This window comes from Lonchura striata, chromosome 6 (assembly GCF_046129695.1).
Source record: "Lonchura striata isolate bLonStr1 chromosome 6, bLonStr1.mat, whole genome shotgun sequence".
Lineage (NCBI taxonomy): Eukaryota > Metazoa > Chordata > Aves > Passeriformes > Estrildidae > Lonchura > Lonchura striata.
Window position 1 is genome coordinate 514899 of NC_134608.1, and position 21556 is coordinate 536454.

A 21556-nucleotide genomic window follows, 5' to 3' on the forward strand; every position below is an offset into this window, starting at 1 on the left:
GCTGCTGGTGGCTCTGCTGTCAGGGTAACAAACATCCATTTCTGCCGGTGTCTCTCAGCTGTTCACCTGGCACATTCTGGCACACACAATCCCAGAATCCCGGACTGGTTTGGGCTGGGAGAGATGTCAGAGCCCGCCCCTGCCACGGTGGCACAGCTCCCATGCCCAGGCTGCCCCAGCCCCGTGTCCAGCCTGGCCCGGGCACTCCCCAGCAGCTGAGCTGCACTGCCACGCTGGGATGGAGCTCCAAGGGAAAGGGGCACGGGGTTTGATCACAGGGATGATCTGCAGGGGATTGCAGGGATGATCTGCAGGGGATCGCAGGGGTGATCTGCAGGGGATCGCAGGGATGATCTGCAGGGGATCACAGGGATGATCTGCAGGGGATCACAGGGGTGATCTGCAGGGGATCGCAGGGATGATCTGCAGGGGATCGCAGGGATGAACTGCAGGGGATCACAGGGATGATCTGCAGGTGACCTCAGGGATGATCTGCAGGGGATCGCAGGGATGATCTGCAGGGGATCACAGGGATGATCTGCAGGTGACCCCAGATCGTTTGATCTGCAGCTGCTCCCAGAGAAAGCAGCCAGCCCCGCCCTGCGCAGGGCAGCCCCGCCTCGGCCCGGGTGGAAGGGGGATGTCCGAGGGACAGCACCTGCACACACCTGTCCGCTGGCAGTGCCAGCTGCTTGGGCTGCAAGGGACTGGCAGCCCACCTCGCTGCAACCTGCCATGGGCAGGGCCATGCCTCCTGTATGGGGGTGTGTCACCTGTGGGGGGTGTGTCACCTGTGGGGGGTGTGTTACCTGTGAGGGTGTGTTACCTGTGAGGGGTGTGTTACCTGTACAGGGGTTTGTTACCTGTGCAGGAGCTGTGTTACATGTGTTACCTGCACAGGATGGTTGTTGCCCACACAGGAGCTGTGGTACCTGTGCAGGATGGATGTTACGTGTGCAGGAGCTCTGTTACCTGCACAGGATGGATGTTACATGTGCAGGATGGATGTTACGTGTGCAGGAGCTCTGTTACCTGCACAGGATGGATGTTACATGTGCAGGATGGATGTTACGTGTGCAGGAGCTCTGTTACCTGCACAGGATGGATGTTACATGTGCAGGATGGATGTTACGTGTGCAGGAGCTCTGTTACCTGCACAGGATGGATGTTACACATATAGGAGCTGTGGTACTTGGGCAGGATGCATATTATCTGTGCCGTAGATGTATTACCTGCACAGGATGGATGTTACCTGTGCAGGAGCTCTGTTACCTGCACAGGATGGGTTTTACTCACACAGGAGCTGTGGTACCTGCACAGGATGGATGTTACATGTGCAGGATAGATGTTACCTGTGCAGGAGCTCTGTTACCTGCACAGGATGGATGTTACATGTGCAGGATAGATGTTACCTGTGCAGAAGCTCTGTTATCTGCACAGGATGGCTGTTACCCACACAGGAGCTGTGGTACCTGCACAGGATGGATGTTACATGTGCAGGATAGATGTTACCTGTGCAGGAGCTCTGTTACCTGCACAGGATGGATGTTACCCACACAGGAGCTGTGGTACCTGGGCAGGACAGAGCCCTGCCCTGGCACGAAGCACACCTGCAGTGTTGCTGATCACTGCTGCAGGGATTTGTCCTGGAGCACCTTTCCTTGAGCAGGTGGCAGCCCCTGCCCGTGGTGCCTCCTGAGCCACTGCTGCTGCCTTACCTGCCCGGCTGCAGGCAGGTGGGCCCTGGGATATTTCTGGAGTCTGCTCATTTCCTAACATCCCGGTTCTGTACCGAGCACGCTGCAGGCAGCCCTTTGTTCACTCAGGTCCCAGGTGTGAGGCACGTGCACGGCCACACCTGTGCCTGAGCAGAACGAGGACTGACACTGTGCAGAAATTCTGAAATAGCTACCTCCGACGGCCATTTGCTGCGTTCCAGGTCGGTTGCTGGTCCATGTTTTGTGCAGACGAGATCACAGCTCTGCTCACGGGCTCCTCAGGTTCTGGAGCACTCACATCAGGAGGATGCAGCACATCCTTCCCCTGCCTGTGGCCTGCTCACGCTCCTGCACGCAGAGAAAAACTAATTGCCGGCAGATTTAGAATAGCAAACGTGAGGATAAATTGAAAACTGGAGCTTCTTAGTCAGCAGAACACAATTATTTCAGAATGGATTATTTTCAGCCTTTCTATTAATTCTGAATTCCATGGAAGGTGTCACTGTGGTTGGTTATAAACGAGCACTGCGGTCACCTCACCTAGTGGAAGATGAATGGCGTCACACATACTTAAAATTCATCACTTTTATCCAGTCTGAGGCAGAGGGGTTTACAATATCTCAGAAAGAAAAATTAAAAATTACCCTCCAGAGCCTGGAATAAAATTCTCTAAATTATTTTTGCAGTGCAAGGAATGAATTTGTGAGGCTGAGGGTGAGGGGTGAACATCGATGTCCTGGCAGCGGCTGCAGCAGGAGGGTGCCCCTTGAGCTCGGGGATGTGGCAGAGTAGAGGCACAAAGAATCATTACCTTTTCATTCCACTGCTCCATGGCCACCACCTGGAGGACAAAATCCCCTTTCCTCACTTGTGGCTGTTGTTAAAACTCTGTCTGGTCCCGCAGAGCAGTGAAAGGTTTGTTTGCTTTCAGGGGCTATCGGGTGTGGTGGCTGCAGCAGGCTCTGAGCTGGGCTGGTCCCGGCTGGGATGGGCACCTGGAGAGCGGGGCTGGGGAGGCTGGGGAGGCTGGGGATGCTCGGATGGGCTGGGGAGGCTGGGATGGTCTGGGAATGCTGGGGATGGGCTGGGGATGCTGGGGATGGGCTGGGGAGGCTGGGGAGGCTGGGATGGGCTGGGGATGCTGGGGATGGGCTGGGGATGCTGGGGATGGGCTGGGGATGTTGGAATGGGCTGGGGATTCTAAAAATGGGCTGGGGATGCTGGGGATGCTGGGGAGGCTGGGGAATCTGGGGAGGCTGGCACGGCAGGACCCGCTCTGGTGACCCCTGCGGGCGCTCGGGGCTGCTGGAGCTGATGGAGGCAGGGCCAGCCCGGGAGCAGCATCCTGCTGCTGCTGCTGCTGCAGCCCTGCTGTGCAGCACGGCGCCTGGAGGAGCTCATGTTCCTGCTCCTGAGAGCTTGGCCGGGGACAAAATGCCTTTTGTTGTTGGCTGGGACAAGCACCTCTGTATCTGATCCGGGGAGATGGGTGAGCAACAGGAGGCTGGGATGGAGAGAAGATAATATCAGGAAGTGGAACTAGGGGAGATTTTTGTCTCAGCTGTTTGTTTTACTAGGCTTTGGTTTGGGCTACGAGTGCTCCTTCCGGGCTCATAAATTTGTGGGAACAAATCAGAAAACACTGGTTCAGTGTGGTGCTCAGGCCCAAACGCTCCCTCCTGCTTACAGCATCAAATCATCCATGCATCCAGGCATCCCTCCATCCCTGCAGCCTGGGCTGGATCTCTCCAGCCTTTCCCCACTCACAGCTGCCTCTCCCACCCGCTCTCGGTGCTCCCAGGCTCTGCTGCCCCAGGTCCCCGTGCTGCCCTCTGCCCACACGTCCCTGTGGGTCCTGCACCTGGCAAAAGCTGCAGACCAGCAGCTCCAGCCTGGGGAGGCTCCTTCCAGCTCCTCTTGGCAATCTGGGGCAGATTTGGGGGGATTTTCTATGGGGGAATGAATTTATCTGGAGAGCGAACTGAAGGTAGAGGGACCCTGTGGCTCCCTGTGAAACTGCCTCAGGCCGGAATTCACCAGGATGCTTCCACCGCGTTTTCAGCCTCTCCCATCCCCCTGAGATCAGGCGATTATCCAGGAGCTGAGTGCGGGTTCCACAGCCTGGATACGGAGGCAAATCTGCAAAACAAAGCTGCGTTTAGTGAGCTCAAGCTAACGTGACTCTCAGGCAGCACAGCTCGGTAATTCGTCCTTTTAAAGATACAATGGAAGCCAGAAGATGAATGCAGGTGTATGTAAAGAGCTGCCCGAGAGCAGGGGAGGGAGCTGGACTCCGTGTGCCTTAATGAGCCCTTCCGAGCGCAGAGCGAGGGTTCTCCCCGAAGTCAGACCAGAACAGCACAGGGCAGGGCTGCGAGAGGATGGGTGTGAAGGGCCAGTGCAATGTTTACATCCAATTAACTCCTACCCCATCACCATGAGCATCCCACTCACCGTCCACGGGCTGCTCCCCTGCACCAGGGCCAGTTTCCCTCGGCAGGGCCGTGTCCCTCTGAGCGGTGCCCCTCATCCTGCCATTTCCCACCAGCTGGCATCGCTGGGTCTCCTCCACGTCCCGCGGGGCCGAGGCTGGAGCTCTCGGGGAAGTCCCCCTGTCCCCCCTGGGCTCCCCGAGCCCTTTCTGCTGGCTGCTGGTGAGACCTGGGCTGCTCAGGGCTGCAGGTGGTGCCCTCACACCTGAGGCAACATCCCGGTCCCAGCCCAGCTTTGCTGCAATGGGAGGGAAAAAACACGGGACAGGCTTAAAGACCAGGTGGAGACTTTTCTTGAAAAACAATAATAAAAAACCCCAACCTGTCTGTTGATTCTAGAAACACCCAGGGACTCCTTTAGTTGTTACATATATGTGGATGTCTTCTGACCACCGGAGCCGACGCCTGCTGTGTATGACATCCCTGGAGTGGGGTGGCCATTCTGGGCAGGAGGAAACGCTCCGGCTGCACCAGGCCAGGTTTAGGCAGCATATTTGGGTTTTGGTTTCACAGAAAAGGTTTCCGAGCATGGGCAGGAGCTGCCCAGGACAGCAGCGGAGTCACCATCCCAGAAGTGACAGGAAATGTCTGGATGTGGCACTCAAGGATGTGTCTTACTGCTGAGCTTGGTGTCATGCTGGGCTGATGGCTGGACCTTTACAACTGTGACAATTCCATCATTCCATGGCCCTGCCCATGCCTGGCCTCTCTGGGAGGGTGAGGGGGAGCAGGGAGCCAGGGACACCCACCCAGGGAGTGCTGGCACTGGGACAGGGGTGCAGGGACACAGGGACACAGGGAGTGCTGGCACTGGGACAGGGGTGCAGGGACACGGACACAGGGAGTGCTGGCACTGGGACAGGGGTGCAGGGACACAGGGAGTGCTGGCACTGGGACAGGGGTGCAGGGACACAGGGACACAGGGAGTGCTGGCACTGGGACAGGGGTGCAGGGACACAGGGACACAGGGAGTGCTGGCACTGGGACAGGGGTGCAGGGACACAGGGACACAGGGAGTGCTGGCACTGGGACAGGGGTGCAGGGACACAGGGACACAGGGAGTGCTGGCACTGGGACAGGGGTGCAGGGACACAGGGACACAGGGAGTGCTGGCACTGGGACAGGGGTGCAGGGACACAGGGACACAGGGAGTGCTGGCACTGGGACAGGGGTGCAGGGACACAGGGACACAGGGAGTGCTGGCACTGGGACAGGGGTGCAGGGACACAGGGACACAGGGAGTGCTGGCACTGGGACAGGGGTGCAGGGACACAGGGACACAGGGAGTGCTGGCACTGGGACAGGGGTGCAGGGACACAGGGACACAGGGAGTGCTGGCACTGGGGCAGGGGTGCAGGGACACAGGGACACAGGGAGTGCTGGCACTGGGACAGGGGTGCAGGGACACAGGGAGTGCTGGCACTGGGACAGGGGTGCAGGGACACAGGGACACAGGGAGTGCTGGCACTGGGACAGGGGTGCAGGGACACAGGGACACAGGGAGTGCTGGCACTGGGACAGGGGTGCAGGGACACAGGGACACAGGGAGTGCTGGCACTGGGACAGGGGTGCAGGGACACGGACACAGGGAGTGCTGGCACTGGGACAGGGGTGCAGGGACACAGGGAGTGCTGGCACTGGGACAGGGGTGCAGGGACACAGGGACACAGGGAGTGCTGGCACTGGGACAGGGGTGCAGGGACACAGGGACACAGGGAGTGCTGGCACTGGGACAGGGGTGCAGGGACACAGGGAGTGCTGGCACTGGGACAGGGGTGCAGGGACACAGGGACACAGGGAGTGCTGGCACTGGGACAGGGGTGCAGGGACACAGGGACACAGGGAGTGCTGGCACTGGGACAGGGGTGCAGGGACACAGGGACACAGGGAGTGCTGGCACTGGGACAGGGGTGCAGGGACACAGGGACACAGGGAGTGCTGGCACTGGGGCAGGGGTGCAGGGACACAGGGACACAGGGAGTGCTGGCACTGGGACAGGGGTGCAGGGACACGGACACAGGGAGTGCTGGCACTGGGACAGGGGTGCAGGGACACAGGGAGTGCTGGCACTGGGACAGGGGTGCAGGGACACAGGGACACAGGGAGTGCTGGCACTGGGACAGGGGTGCAGGGACACAGGGACACAGGGAGTGCTGGCACTGGGACAGGGGTGCAGGGACACAGGGACACAGGGAGTGCTGGCACTGGGACAGGGGTGCAGGGACACAGGGACACAGGGAGTGCTGGCACTGGGGCAGGGGTGCAGGGACACAGGGACACAGGGAGTGCTGGCACTGGGACAGGGGTGCAGGGACACAGGGAGTGCTGGCACTGGGACAGGGGTGCAGGGACACAGGGACACAGGGAGTGCTGGCACTGGGACAGGGGTGCAGGGACACAGGGACACAGGGAGTGCTGGCACTGGGACAGGGGTGCAGGGACACAGGGACACAGGGAGTGCTGGCACTGGGACAGGGGTGCAGGGACACAGGGACACAGGGAGTGCTGGCACTGGGGCAGGGGTGCAGGGACACAGGGACACAGGGAGTGCTGGCACTGGGACAGGGGTGCAGGGACACAGGGAGTGCTGGCACTGGGGCAGGGGTGCAGGCAGGGACCCCGGGAATGTTGGTGCTGCCCTCCCCAGAGCCTCAGCACAGGGAGTGCCTCTGGAACCCTTCCCTGCACTCTGCCAAGGACACAGCCATGACGGGCTCTGCTCCTGGGGCAGCTGTCCCTGCCCAGGCACCTGCAGGACATCCCTGGTGGCCAGGGACTGCTGGCCGAGGGGATGGAGCACTCGCTGGCCCAGGAAGGGCAGAGCACTTTGCAAGAGCAAGGCTTTCAGGGCTAAATCAGCCATCTGATCATCCATGAAGAATAAAGGCTTGTTTCTTGCTTGCTGGCTGCTCTGCCGAGAGGGAAAGCAAACAAACAGCAAACGAGCTCATTATTTTGTGCCGTGCTCCCGGAGCTGAGCCCTGGCTGGCTGCAGAGGGATGGAACGCCCGCGGGGATGCAGTGCTTCTTCTCCCTGCCCCTGCATTGGTGCCGGCTCCAGCGGCGCTGGCTCCAGCCCAGCAGGGCAGCCAAGAGAGACTGTGGCACTGGGGAATCCGGGAAAGAAGGAATGATCTGCCTCCTGTTCCTTCACGGGCAGAGGAGAGCCCGAGCACGGCCCTTCTTTGCACCCAGCTGGATTTAGGCACAACAGTGTCTGGGGAAGGGACATTTCCCTGGAACAGGATCCAAAGGGCCGGATGCAAGGGATGTTAAAGAAGGATCTTCTGCACTCATGAAGAAGCCCTTATTAAGCTGTATATAAACAGAAATACAGTTCCATTAATTAATACCAAACATATAAATACAAACAGGCATCAGAAAATAAAAGTCAGTGTGTCCTGTTTCATTAACTTACACCTGTGTGCTCAGCACTGCCTCGGAGGTGTTAAATTTGGGTCTAATTAACATAAATTGAATGTGAGCACAGGCTTCTGTGGAGACACAATTTCACCTTCTGTGCACAACCCAATTAGTTTGTGGATCTTTTTGTCCTGAATGCGTGTAATTATTTGGAGTATATCTATATTTTTATTTTCCAAACCCTCCCATGGCTCTCAGCTCTGTGTTTAATTATGGATTATGTGGAAGAGCAGTTCTACTAATTAAACTCTGTTTTTATTTTAAATCACTGTTAGACTATTTGTTCAGTGACCCCCAGTCCTTAGCATGGATAAACAATAAACAGTTGTCCCCCAGTTATTATTTTTTGTGTCGATCATCTTGGCTTTTTTTGCATCAGATCTGAAAATACAGATATGGCTTATCTGGGTACTGATGCCTGAGGGGCCCCTGGAGCAGAGGCTGGGCAGAGGTCAAGGCTAAAGCAGGGATTTATTAAAAGCCCCCACAGGACACACCTTGGGCAGTGCAGGAGCCCGGCCAAGGCTGCACCCAAGATGGACCCTGGGTCAGGAGTTCTCACACTTCTATGAGTTTTGGTCCTTTCCACACTGGGGTTCATTGCCCAGTTCCAGCTCCAGGTGCTGCAGTGCCACACTCCCAGGTGGGAGGATTGTTCAGTGTGCTGAGCTGGTTCTGGGCTGGTTCAGGATTGTTCTGTGTGCTGAGCTGGTTCAGGATTGTTCAGTGTGCTGAGCAGGTTCTGGGCTGGTTCAGGATTGTTCTGTGTGCCTGAGCTGGTTCTGGGCTGGTTCAGGATTGTTCAGTGTGCTGAGCTGGTTCTGGGCTGGTTCAGGATTGTTCAGTGTGCTGAGCTGGTTCAGGATTGTTCTGGGTGCTGAGCTGGTTCTGGGCTGGTTCAGGATTGTTCAGTGTGCTGAGCTGGTTCAGGATTGTTCTGTGTGCTGAGCTGGTTCTGGGGCTGGTTCAGGATTGTTCTGTGTGCTGAGCTGTGAGCAGAGCTGCTGGCACTTGTGTGAAGTTCAGAGTTATTCACCAGTGCAGTGCAGAGCCTGGGAGACATGGGAGAGGAAACTGAGCTGCTCCAGAGCTGGAGCTGCTCTTGAGCCAGGCTGGGAGAGCTGGGAATGTTCCCCTGGAGAGGAGAAGCTCCAGGAGAGCTCAGAGCCCCTTGCAGGGCCTGGAGGGGCTCCAGGAGAGCTGGAGAGGGACTGGGGACAAGGATGGAGGGACAGGACCCAGGGAATGGCTCCCACTGCCAGAGGGCAGGGATGGTTGGGAGATTGGGAATTGGGAATTCCTGGCTGGGCTGGAATTGCCAGAGCAGCTGTGGCTGGCCCTGGATCTCTGGCAGTGCCCAAGGCCAGGCTGGACACTGGGACACCCTGGGATAGTGGAAGGGGTGGCAAGGGGCAGAATGAGATGGGCTTTAAGGTCCATTCCCACCCAAATGCTCCTGGGATTCTGTGGCTCATCATCCATGTCCCTGCAGGTGAACACAGAGACACATGGGGTAAGAACAACGGCAGTGCCACAGTGTCCTGCTCCCCAAAATTCTACCTGCATTTCCTTCCTCAAAGCCGGGCGGGCTGGCACTTTATGTTTCCACCTTTCCCCAGTGGCAGGCAGAAGGAACACTCCTGTGTGGCAGTGCTGGGAGCCCGGGAGGGCACGGCTGCTCCTGGCTGGCACAGGAGGGGACGTGGCCGCTGTCCCTGTCACCAAGGCTGGCTCCAGGGCCACCAAACCCCGCAGCTGCTCGGCCCCGGGGGCTGGCTCGGCCCCAGGCCCGGCTGGCTGCTCTGGCTGCTCAGCACAGCAGGCACTGCCTGGGGTAGTGCAGAATGAAATGCTTCTGCCAAATACCTGAGCGCTGGCTTCCTGAAAGAACAGTTAATTTCTTCTTTGCAGATAAATGTATTTTGTTGTCTCGGGTTTATGTATCATGAATTGCAAAATGATGCGAGGTTTAAAGCTCTTGTTGTACTGCGGGCGAGCGAGCAGTGAAGGCCAGAGAGGAAGGTGGGGCTGAGGGGGGCTCGAGGGCGGGACAGCGGTGGCACCGAGCAGCTGCGCGGTCCCACGCGGGTGGCACAGCTGGCACAGCTGGCACAGCTGGGCTGAGGGTCAGCGGGATTCTGTCCTGGGGCCGGCCCATAGCACAAGCATGCCCTGCCACCGCTGACCCTCGGAGCTGTCCTGGGCTCTGCCCCTCAGGGTGCCAGCGGGGCGAGGGTGGCACCCCAAAAACCAGCAGCGGAGCAGCCAGGGGTGGCACACACAGCCCTGTCACCAGGGACAGCCAGGGACAGCCACACTGTCACCTGGGACAGACACACTGTCACCAGGGTCACCAAAGTCACTGTCACCAGGGTCACACAGACACTGTCACCAGGGACACCCAGCCCTGTCACCAGGGTCACCCGGCCCCACTGTCACCAGGGTCACCCGGCCCCACTGTCACCAGCGTCACCAGCTCCTGCCCGTGCCGTGGCTGCGGCTGCCCAAGGCCCAGCGGGAGGGGACAGCTCCTCCCAGGATGCAGCTGCTGCCCCCGGGGCTGTGATCCATCCCAGGCTCGTGGTCCATCAGTGGGTGGCTCTCCCAGCTGCAGCCCCACCAGCGTGCCCAGCACCCGCCCCTGCTGCTCTCCTGGTGCTCTCCTCCCTCTGGAGCGTGACAACAACAGCAGCAGAGCCCAGTCCATGTCACCCTGCAAGGAAATCCTGGAATGACAGAATCCCAGAGTGTCCCGACGTGGAAGGACCCCCAGGATGGCGGGTGCAGCTCCTGGCCCCTCACAGGACACCCCAAGAAGCCCAGCCCGTGCTGGGCACTGTCCAAGCCCTCCCTGAGCTCTGGCAGAGCCAGGTCCCGCTGTCCCCAGGCCAGCTGCCAGCTGTGGGGCCGCAGCTGGAGCTGTGCCACCCGGAGCGCCCAGGGCACCGCGAGCAGCCCCCGGCGCTGCCCGGGGGTGTCCCCAGCCCTGCGTTAGTGCCAGCAGCCTGCGGTGCCCCTGCAGTGCCCCTGCAGCTCCGCAGCCTGGCTCCCTGCAGCACCATCCCAGCACGACGTGCTCGTTCCTCAGGAACGGGACGTGGCTCCATTTCCTTGCTGTTGCTGGGAATAGATTTAGGGTGTATCGAGAAAGCTGCTTTGTTCAACAGCAGTCACTACAGGAAGAGCTATAGGGAAATAATTGCTGCGGTATGGTTATATGGTAATTACGTTGGTATAATTGATGAACCTTCCCAGTGAGGAAAAACCCGCGCTGCTAATAGCAAAGAGAAATTGGAGTTTTCCTGTCCTCGGAAAATGGTTTATTGCCCAGTCAAAATACACAGGCAACCAGTTAGAGAGAGAAAGTTAGGCCAGAGGGGGAGAGATCTCCACAGCATAATTAATCTTGGTCTAGCTAGAGCCCCGTGTGAAGGGCAGAGTAAATTCTGGGATATAATTAAGCTCCGGTTCAAAAGCCTAAACTGAAATTGCATTTCCTGCCCTGCTGTGGCCCTCTGCACGTTTCACCAACAGCACAGTGAACACTCGAGCTGCTGGTTTCCATCAGATACCAGCTCCAGTGGCTGCAGGAAGAAACTTCTGCTCCCACAGGACTGCCTGATTCCTCAAATCCCCACCCCAGCAGCCCGGGGCAAAGCCAGAGGGGCCTTTCAGCCCTGTTTTGAAGGAGTAACACATTTAAATTTGGCTGCCCCAAATACAGTACCCTACAACACACCTTCTATAGTTCTATTTCTTTAAAATATCTAGTCTTATTTACAAAACTATCCTTTGAAATTTGTTTTTAGTTCAATTTCTCTCTCAATAATGTTTGTCTTATTCTATAGTATTTCTAAGTCAACATTTCTTAGCCCAAGGTTAACACACAGACACACACTACATGAGCCTTCTGTTCAACGTTAAGAGTGTTCTGTAAATGTGTTTCTCACACGCCGGAGTCAGGGCTCGTCCCTGCTCACCCCCAGGGGAAGGTTTTGCTGCTGCTCAGTGAGAGAGGGCTGCAGGGAGCAATCCCATTTTCAGTGCTCTCGGGAGCACATCCCTCCTCTGGCCTGGCAGACAGGACGAGGCTGCCAGCCCAGGGCCCTTCAGAATCATCCCCCAGGCTGTCCTTCCTCTCCAGAGCAGCTTTTTACTGTGCTTACAAGGGATGTGACTCTGAGCCAGGCCATTGGTGTCAGGGGACTCAGGGCTTGGCCTCTGTGGCACCAAAGTCCCTGTGGCTCTCCAAGGCTCAGTTCCGAGGGGTTTATTTTTATACAGTCTCTCAGACCTTGGAAGGGGTCTTCTTTAGCATATTATTGTGCTTTTCCCATGGAAAATTGCTGGAATCCTGCCAGGTGAAAATCTCCAGGATAAGCTTCAGAATGCCTCCTGCTGGGGTCTTTCCAAGGGAGAAATGCCTTGGAATATACATTTCTGGAGACAGTGTCTTCTTGGCGTTTGAATCTCTATCACTTCTGTTGCTGCTGCTGCTGATGCCTATCAAAATGCCTCCAGCTGGGATCTTGTCAGATGAGAAATCCCTTGGAATATGCATCTCAGGGGACAGTGTCTTCCTGGCATTTTGGATTTCTATAGCTTACCTTGCTTGTTGCCCAATACTGGTTTTAGTACACAAAATGCTGTGGTTTTAAATTTCATGTAGCACAAATCATTTTATAACAGATATTACATATTACAGGTGATGTTTGTGACAAACAGGTGACAGTGAACCCCCTGCAATGGCTGTGCCATGGAAGCAAGAACCCACTAGAATGGCTGTGCCATGGAAGGAGAAGGAGAAGGAGAAGGAGAAGGAGAAGGAGAAGGAGAAGGAGAAGGAGAAGGAGAAAGAAGGAGAAGGAGAAGGAGAAGGAGAAGGAGAAGGAGAAGGAGAAGGAGAAGGAGAAGGAGAAGGAGAAGGAGAAGGAGAAGGAGAAGGAGAAGGAGAAGGAGAAGGAGTAAAGTTCAGGAAAGCTCAGGAAAGGAAAGTTCAGGGAATGAAAGGAAGGTTAAGGAAAGAAAAGTTTGGGAAAGTTCAGGAAAGAGGAAAGGAAAGTTCAGGAAAGAGGAAAGGAAAGAGGAGAGGAGAGGAGAGGAGAGGAGAGGAGAGGAGAGGAGAGGAGAGGAGAGGAGAGGAGAGGAGAGGAGAGGAGAGGAGAGGAGAGGAGAGGAGAGGAGAGGAGAGGAGAGGAGAGGAGAGGAGAGGAGAGGAGAGGAGAGGAGAGGAGAGGAGAGGAGAGGAGAGGAGAGGAGAGGAGAGGAGAGGAGAGGAGAGGAGAGGAGAGGAGAGGAGAGGAGAGGAGAGGAGAGGAGAGGAGAGGAGAGGAGAGGTTTAAACTCTTCTGATTACTTCACACGTTTCTGTGGGTTTAGCAGCAAGGTCAATGCTGTGTCCTTGCCAGAGGCTGGCTCCTGTCTGTCCCAGTCTGTCCTACTCAGCCCTGCTTGTCCCTGTCAGTCCCTGCCTGTCCTTACCTGCCTCTGCTGTCCCTGTTTGCCCCCCAGCTCACTGCTGGGGGCTGGAGACCCGGGGCCCTGTTGAATTTGGCTTGTTTGATATTTGCAAAGCAGACAGGATTGCTCCCAGAGGACTCCAGTGCCATCTCCTCCCCTTGCCCTCCCCTTCCAGCAGCTCCTCACATCTGTCAGCATGAGCTCGCTCCTTCCTAAATCATTCTCAGATTTTGTATTAATTTTTTAATCATCTGCATATGAATGATTAATAAATGTTTAACAGCTCATAAAATATTCACCGTGTTTCCCCACGCTCAGCTCTCCTTCTCCACTTTTTCTCGCTGGTGGGATGGGAAATGTCTGCCGAGGGCAGCCTGGCTCTGCCTCGCCAGCTCCTGCTTGCCAGAACAGGCAGCTGGAAATGGAAAACCAGGTGAGGAGTCCTGGGCAGCTCTGTGAACACTGAGGCACAGAAATATTCCATTGCAATGACCCAGCTGCACAAAAATGATCCTGGCCAGGCATTGGGAGGGGAACCTTTGGAGGGAGTGGGAGTAAGGAGAGCAGGATGTGCAGGAGTCCTGCAGAGCTGCTCCATGGAACAGCCCTCCCTGAAATGGCCATTCTGCTTAGGACTGTTAATGTTCATCCTTGTGCTGAATTAGAATCACAAAATCACAGTGTGCTTTGGGTGGGAAGAGACTTAGAGACCACCCAGAGCCACCTCTGCCATGGCAGGGACACCTCCCACTGTCCCAGGGTGTCCCAATGTCCAGCCTGGCCTTGGGCACTGCCAGGGATCCAGCGGCAGCCACAGCTGCTCTGGCAATTCCAGCCCAGCCAGGAATTCCCAATTCCCAATCTCCCACCCATCCCTGCCCTCTGGCAGTGGGAGCCATTCCCTGTGTCCTGTCCCTCCATCCCTTGTCCAAAGGGGGGCCACCGACACCCCATCCCATAACCCTGGGGTGCTGGAGCAGTTTCTGCCTTGGGGTGCTGATGACGAAACCCACCCTGTCCCATCAGGGTGCTCCGGGTGCTTTCCTTGGCACCAGAGCACTGCCCTGGGCCCGCTCTGAGCCACGGAACCATCACAGAGCAGCAAAGCTGGGGAAGACCTCAGAGGTCGTCAAATCCAACCTCTGGCCAAATGCACATTGAACCATGTCCCCAGGTGCCACATCTGTTTGTTTCTTGAGCCCTTCCAGGGATGGCTCTACCACTGAAGCAGGGATTCTCTCCTGGGCATGAGAACCCTGAGAAACTGGGAGCTGCTGGCCATGGGAGCCTCTGGGAAGCCCTGCATGTCCCTTCTGGGCTGCCCCAACACGGCAGATGTGTCCCAGAGCCCACAGTGCCTCACAGAAGCAAACCTTGGCCAGCGGGTCTGCCCCGAGAGCCCCAGAGCTGCCCCTGCCCTGGGGCAGCAGCAGAATGTGGGAAATAGTCAACTAAGGAGATTTTTAGAAAACTGGGAAAGCAGGCCTTAGAAACAGAAAGAGCAGAGAACGAGCTGGAGTGCATTAAACAATAGCTTGAGTTTTAGGCTTGGCTGAGATAGACCTTAGGACTGCAGGAAAATATGCTTAGCATGATGGCAGAAGGTTTTAAATTAATAACAAAGCATTGTGCATTGTTAATAGAAAGCATGCAAGCAGGCATTGTGTGCAGCAGATGTATGTGTGCTTTTAGTGCCCACTAGAACAACTGTCTGTGAGCTTTAGCAATGTGCTGTTGGCTGGAAAGTTTTTAAAATGCTCTGTAACAAAGAAATCTCTGGCTGCTGCTGGCTGTAGGTGAGCTTTGCCACCTTCCTATTGCCTCAACCATGTGATGGGGCTGATGCTGCAGTAAAGCTCAAGGAATGTACCCCAACAGTCCAGTTCATGAGAGAGAGAAAAATAACCCCACCACCACACAGACAACAGCAAGGGTGGTTTATCTCCCCAGCCTCTTATAACTACGGAGGAATGCATGAAGGAATAAATAAAAACATGAGGAAGGGCTTTTGGTGTGATAACATTTCCAAAACCAGCACCAAATTCTGCTCCTGATCGTGTTTCCAAAACCAGCACCAAATTCTGCTCCTGATAACATTTCCAAAACCAGCACCAAATTCTTCTCCTGATAACGTTCCCAAAACCAGCACCAAGTTCTGCTCCTGATCACGTTTCCAAAACCAGCACCAAATTCTTCTCCTGATAATGTTCCCAAAACCAGCACCGAGTACAGCTCCTTTTTGTGATAAGCAGATCCATTCCAGAGGCAGGGCTGAGCGGGCAGGACTGGCACACCCACCAGCGGGCACAGCCCTGGGCTCCAGCCCGGGCCCTGTGCTGTGCAGAGGATTGCCCACCTCCACACCCGCCAGCCAAAACAGGAACTGCCTGAAACCTGGTTCCTTTCATTCAGGAGACTCAGTCCAAGCCTTTTTTAAATATTACAGAGGACAACCCAAATACAGCCCAAGCAAGATTATTAGGGGTGATTTTTCTTCTAGAAATTAGTTTTTTAAAGATATTCTTTAATAGGAAAAAACCTTGTTGCAGACCCACTGGTAATTCAAAATCCAAGTATAAAAATAGCTGCCTCTACCTGGTGGAACAGCAGGGTGGTTTATTCTCTGGTGCTTAAGTTCAGTGCCTCTTTAAAGTTCTAGCATATTGTAAATGCAGGCAAACCTAATGGGAAGAAATGCTGATGTCTGACTCAATCCAGAAGGCTAAGTTATTTCTTTATTATCACTATGCTAAAATACATCAATATACTATATAAAAGGAGGATACTAAAACTACAAACCTACTTTCTCTGACTCTAACTCAACACAACTCGTGCCCCTCTCTGAGAGCCCAGCCCCAGGTGGGTTGGATCGGCCATCAGGCTCAAACAATCCTCACCAGAATCCAACCAAGCAATCACCCCAGAATTGTTTCAATTCTCCACACACATTCCACATAGGAAAAACAAGGAGCAGAAATAGAAATTGTTTTCTCTTTCATTTCTCTCTGTGCACCTCTATGAAAATCCTGAGAGGGAGAGAAATGTGCTTGCCACACTAGCAGATGATTAAAAATGTAAAAACAAGAAGGGCAAAGCAGAGGAGTTCCCTGTGTATCTGTTCAGTCCGAGTGACTCCTGCAGCCGGGGCAGCTGGGACCTCTCCTGCCCAGCTGTGAGCACCAGGCTGGACTCATTTAACGCAGAGCTGGCTGTGCCTGTGCAGGTCATGCCAGGGGAGGGACCCTGGGGACCACCTCCTGTCCCTGAGCGCCCTGCAGGGTGACAGAGTCCGTGTGCCAGTCTGAGCAGGGTGACACAGCCCGTGCCCCAGCCTGAGCAGGGTGACACAGCCCGTGCCAGTCTGAGCAGGGTGACACAGCCCGTGTCCCTGGCTGAGCAGGGTGACACAGCCCGTGCCCCAGCCTGAGCAGGGTGACACAGCCCGTGCCAGTCTGAGCAGGGTGACACAGCCCGTGTCCCTGGCTGAGCAGGGTGACACAGCCCGTGCCCCAGCCTGAGCAGGGTGACACAGCCCGTGCCAGTCTGAGCAGGGTGACACAGCCCGTGTCCCTGGCTGAGCAGGGTGACACAGCCCGTGTCCCTGGCTGAGCAGGGTGACACAGCCCGTGCCAGTCTGAGCAGGGTGACACAGCCCGTGTCCCTGGCTGAGCAGGGTGACACAGCCCGTGTCCCTGGCTGAGCAGGGTGACACAGCCCGTGCCCCAGCCTGAGCAGGGTGACACAGCCCGTGCCAGTCTGAGCAGGGTGACACAGCCCGTGTCCCTGGCTGAGCAGGGTGACACAGCCCGTGTCCCTGGCTGAGCAGGGTGACACAGCCCGTGCCAGTCTGAGCAGGGTGACACAGCCCGTGTCCCTGGCTGAGCAGGGTGACACAGCCCGTGTCCCTGGCTGAGCAGGGTGACACAGCCCGTGCCCCAGCCTGAGCACGCACTGGTTCCAGCTGGAGCTGCACAGAGGAGCCAGGGCTGATGTTCCCGAGTCAAACACAACTGCATCTGTCTTCCCATTATAACCAAAACACTTCTGCTGCTCGATTTTATTGGTTTTAGTGATTTTTTTTCTGTTAAGATTAAGAAGATTGTCTATTAAGCACCAGAAGCAATTCTCTATATTAATAAATAAATATAAAGCATTATGGGATAGAACTGTGAAGAACCTCCGATCTGATATCACTGGCTTTTTGAGTAAAATAATAATCCTCAGAAGAAAAAAAAATAGAAATAAGTGGTAGATTTATTTATGGATAAATGGTATTCCCTTAAAAACACGCTGAAGTTAGGTTTTTAACATTTCCCTCGGATCAGAGCTGCCCTTCTGTTTGTCAATACTGGCAGCCAGTTCAATTATTATTTATCAAGGCTGCAGGGATGACAAATGGCTTTGCTTACTGCCAGATTTCTTATCTTTGGCAACTCAGAGTATCAATTACTACTATTAAAAAGAAATAATTGCCGTGAGTGACAAACCAGCACACAATCAAACTGTACCTAATTGCAGCCAGCACATTGCATTATGTCACATTATGTCAGAAAAAAGAAATCTGAATCATGAACTGAAAGGCAAAGGCACTTGTGTGCTTTGACACGGGAATGAAGGGCGTGTGCTAAATCCAGGGGCTGGAAGTGGTGGGGTGCAGGAACACAACAATGACATTGCAGCACAGCAGCAGGGACCCGGCCTCGGCAGCAGCCACGGCAGGGCTGGGTCACCTGCACGGCCCTGGCAGAGCTCCCACAGCCCAGGGGCTCCAACCAAAGTGTCCAACCCGGCCTTGGGCACTGCCAGGGACCCAGGGGCAGCCACAGCTGCTCTGGGAATTCATCCCAGCCAGGAATTCCCGATTCCCAATCTCCCACCCATCGCTGCCCTCTGGCACTGGGAGCCATTCCCTGGCCCTGTCCCTCTGTCCTTGTCCCCGTCCCTCTGTCCTTGTCCCCATCCCTCTCCAGCTCTCCCGGAGCTCCAGGCGCTGAGGCTGAGCTGGGTCAGCGCTGGGCTGTCCCCTCGGGCGATGGCAGCTCTGCCAGCTGTGCCCACAGGAGAGCTGTCCCTGTGCTGTGTCCTGTTGGCACCCAGCCCAGAGAGCCACTGCAGAGCTGGCGAGTGCCCGCTCTGCCAGCAGCTTTGCAGACCTGGTTGAAAGGAGCACAAGGTGGATCTCTCCCCTTCTCCTTCCTTTTCCTGCTCCTGGCGGCCCCAGCCTTCCCTCAGTGTCCTCAGAGCACCTGCGGAGGCAGCCGCCACCGCGGGCTGCGGGGAGCTTTTCAAAACATCCTGGGAGCTCGTGTCTTCGAAGATGCTTCTACAGATCGTAAAAGATTTAAACTAAAAGCACTGCAGCAGGAAGGAAGGATCCCTGGCTGCTCCGTGGCAGCCCCGTGCTGCAGGAGCGAGGTCCCTGTGCCTGCCCGTGGCTGACGGAGCTCTCTTCAGAAAGTGTGGGGATGGACAAACGGGACAAGTGCCCAGGAACAGCGCTCCCCTGTCTGTCTGTCTGTCTGCCCTCGGGGCTGCCTGCTCGCCCTGAGCTCCTGCAGGCAGCCCCCCAGCACCCTGTGCACCAAGCACCCCGGCTCTGCCTTTCTGCCTCCACAGTTCCCCTTCAGATCTGAGCTCATGCATTTCTGAGGCATTGCTGAGCCCTCAACTGCCCCTTTCCCAGCAGAGTCCAAACCGGTTTTCCAGCCAGGAAAAGAACACCTTGGAGGCCTTTCGGAGGCCTTCACGCCACCCTGCACCGCAGGCTTGCAGCCCCGCACCAGCCACCCAGGAGATTTGCGTGTGCTGTGTTCCACGTGCTGTGTTCCATGTTGCTGTGTTCCATGTTGCTGTGTTCCATGTGCTGTGTTCTATGTGCTGTGTTCCCTGTGCTGTGTTCCATGTGCTGTGTTCCATGTGCTGTGTTCCCTGTGCTGTGGTTTCCATGTGCTGTGTTCCCATGTGCTGTGTTCCTTGTGCTGTGTTCCCTGTGCTGTGTTCCCATGTGCTGTGTTCCTTGTGCTGTGTTCCATGTTGCTGTGTTTCATGTGCTGTGTTCCCATGTGCCGTGTTCCATGTGCCGTGTTCCATGTGCTGTGTTCTATGTGCTGTGTTCCCTGTGCTGTGTTCCCTGTGCTGTGTTCCATGTTGCTGTGTTCCATGTTGCTGTGTTCCATGTGCTGTGTTCTATGTGCTGTGTTCCACGTGCTGTGTTCCACGTGCTGTGTTCCATGTGCTGTGTTCCCTGTGCTGTGTTCTATGTGCTGTGTTCCCTGTGCTGTGTTCCCTGTGCTGTGTTCCATGTGCTGTGTTCCCTGTGCTGTGTTCCCATGTGCTGTGTTCCATGTGCTGTGTCCAATGTGCTGTGTTCCATGTGCTGTGTTCCCTGTGCTGTGTTCTATGTGCTGTGTTCCCTGTGCTGTGTTCCATGTGCTGTGTTCCATGTGCTGTGTTCCCTGTGCTGTGTTCCATGTGTTGTGTTCCCATGTGCTGTGGTTTCTGTGTGCTCTGTTCCTGTGTGCTGTGGCTCCTGTGTGCTCTGTTCCCATGTGCTGTGGTTTCTGTGTGCTCTGTTCCCATGTTTTTGACTCCTTTGTGCTCCATTCCCATTCCCATGTGCTGTGGCTCCTGCTGCCAGCCCCCCTCTCTCTCATCATCTCCCTGCTGCTGCCCAGCCCCGAGGAGCCCGGATTTCCCAGCCCAGCCATGAGGAGCCTGGATTTCCCAGCCCAGCCCCGAGGAGCCCGGATTTCCCAGCCCAGCCATGAGGAGCCTGGATTTCCCAGCCCAGCCCCGAGGAGCCCGGATTTCCCAGCCCAGCCCCGAGGAGCCCGGATTTCCCAGCCCAGCCCCGAGGAGCCCAGATTTCCCAGCCCAGCCATGAGGAGCCCGGATTTCCCAGCCCAGCCCCGAGGAGCCCGGATTTCCCAGCCCAGCCCCGAGGAGCCCGGATTTCCCAGCCCAGCCGTGCCTCATCCCTGTGAGGTGCATTTCTGGCCCAGCTCCATGCGAGGGGCTGTGCTGGGCAGCAGGGCTGTGCTGCCCACGATCCCCCCTGGAACACCCTGCCTGGAGCAGGGCCAGGCACCACCCTCACCCTGTCCCACCCAGCCCCTGCCTTGGGATCTCTCATTGCCTACGTCCATTGTACTAAAAATAACCCTGACGAGCTCATTTAATTTTAGCCTCTGAGTGTCGTATGAATATTTATAATGCTCCATATTAGAAATGCTGAAAAGTTCCAGAGCCTGAGAACACGGCAGCAGACCCTGGGGAATAGAACAGCTCTTCCTTTTTTTCTGTCCTATTTCGAGCTGGTTTCACACATCCTGCATTCCCGATGTGAAGTCTCGCACTGAATGTCTCAAGTGCTTAAAGCACTTTGTGATGTTTTGTGCTTGATGAACACAGACCAAGTTCCCATGCAAGAAGAAGGGAGTGCTTCCAAAGGAATTCCCTGTGAATTTGTGCAAGGAGAACAAACTTACTGAAGTGCTTTTCTGTTCATATCTGGCTCTCATCTGCTTTTCATTTCAAGGCCAGGTTGGACAGGGCTTGGAGCAACCTGCTCTAGTGGAAGGCGTCTCTGCCCATGGCAGGGGATGGAACTGGATGATCTGAAGGTCCCTTCTATAATTCCACAATTGTAGGATTAATTCCCCAAATAATGAAAACACGTTTTCTCAGTTCCCACCTACCCAAGCCCAGAGTTCTGTGCCCTGCCTCAAATAACCAAAATTCCCTGTGCCCCAGGACTGGTGTCACGCAGGGTGTCCTGAAGAGCTGCTGCACAGGGGAGCTCTGGCTGTGTGCTCTGCCCCACAGCAAGCTCTGGAGGTGTGGCAGAGGCAGGCAGAGGCTGGAGCAGCCATGCAGGCATCCCAGTGGCACAGCGTGTTCCCCTGGTGCCACCTCCTTCCCTGCATCCCTGCAGCCTGCGGGGGCTGCCCTCAGGAGTCAGCAGCCACAGGGCCACGCTCAGCCACTGCACGGTGTCTCTAGCAGGAGAAGAGGCTCCACTGCAGACAGGACCCCTTGCAAAGTTTGTTTAAGGCATGGGAAGAGCTGGGCATACACAGCAGAGCAGTATGGCCGAGCTGCTCAGGAGTCAGGTGTGGAAAATCTTGCCTCAGGGGAAGTTTTTTCTTAACACTTTTTAGTGAAAGAGCATTCTAAGCCCTGAGGCTGAACAAGCATCCAAAGGGCCAGTTCTGGGCTCTCTGAGAGTCAGGACATGCCTGCTACCCTGCCCATCCCTGTCCATCCCTGTCTGTGTCTGCCCATCCCTGCCACCTCTGCCCATCCCTGCCACCTCTGCCCATCCATCCCTGACACCTCTGCCACATCCATCCCTGCCACCTCTGCCCCATCCATCCCTGCTACCCTGCCCATCCCTGTCCATCCCTGTCTGTGTCTGCCCATCCCTGCCAACTCTGCCCATCCCTGCCACCTCTGCCCATCCAT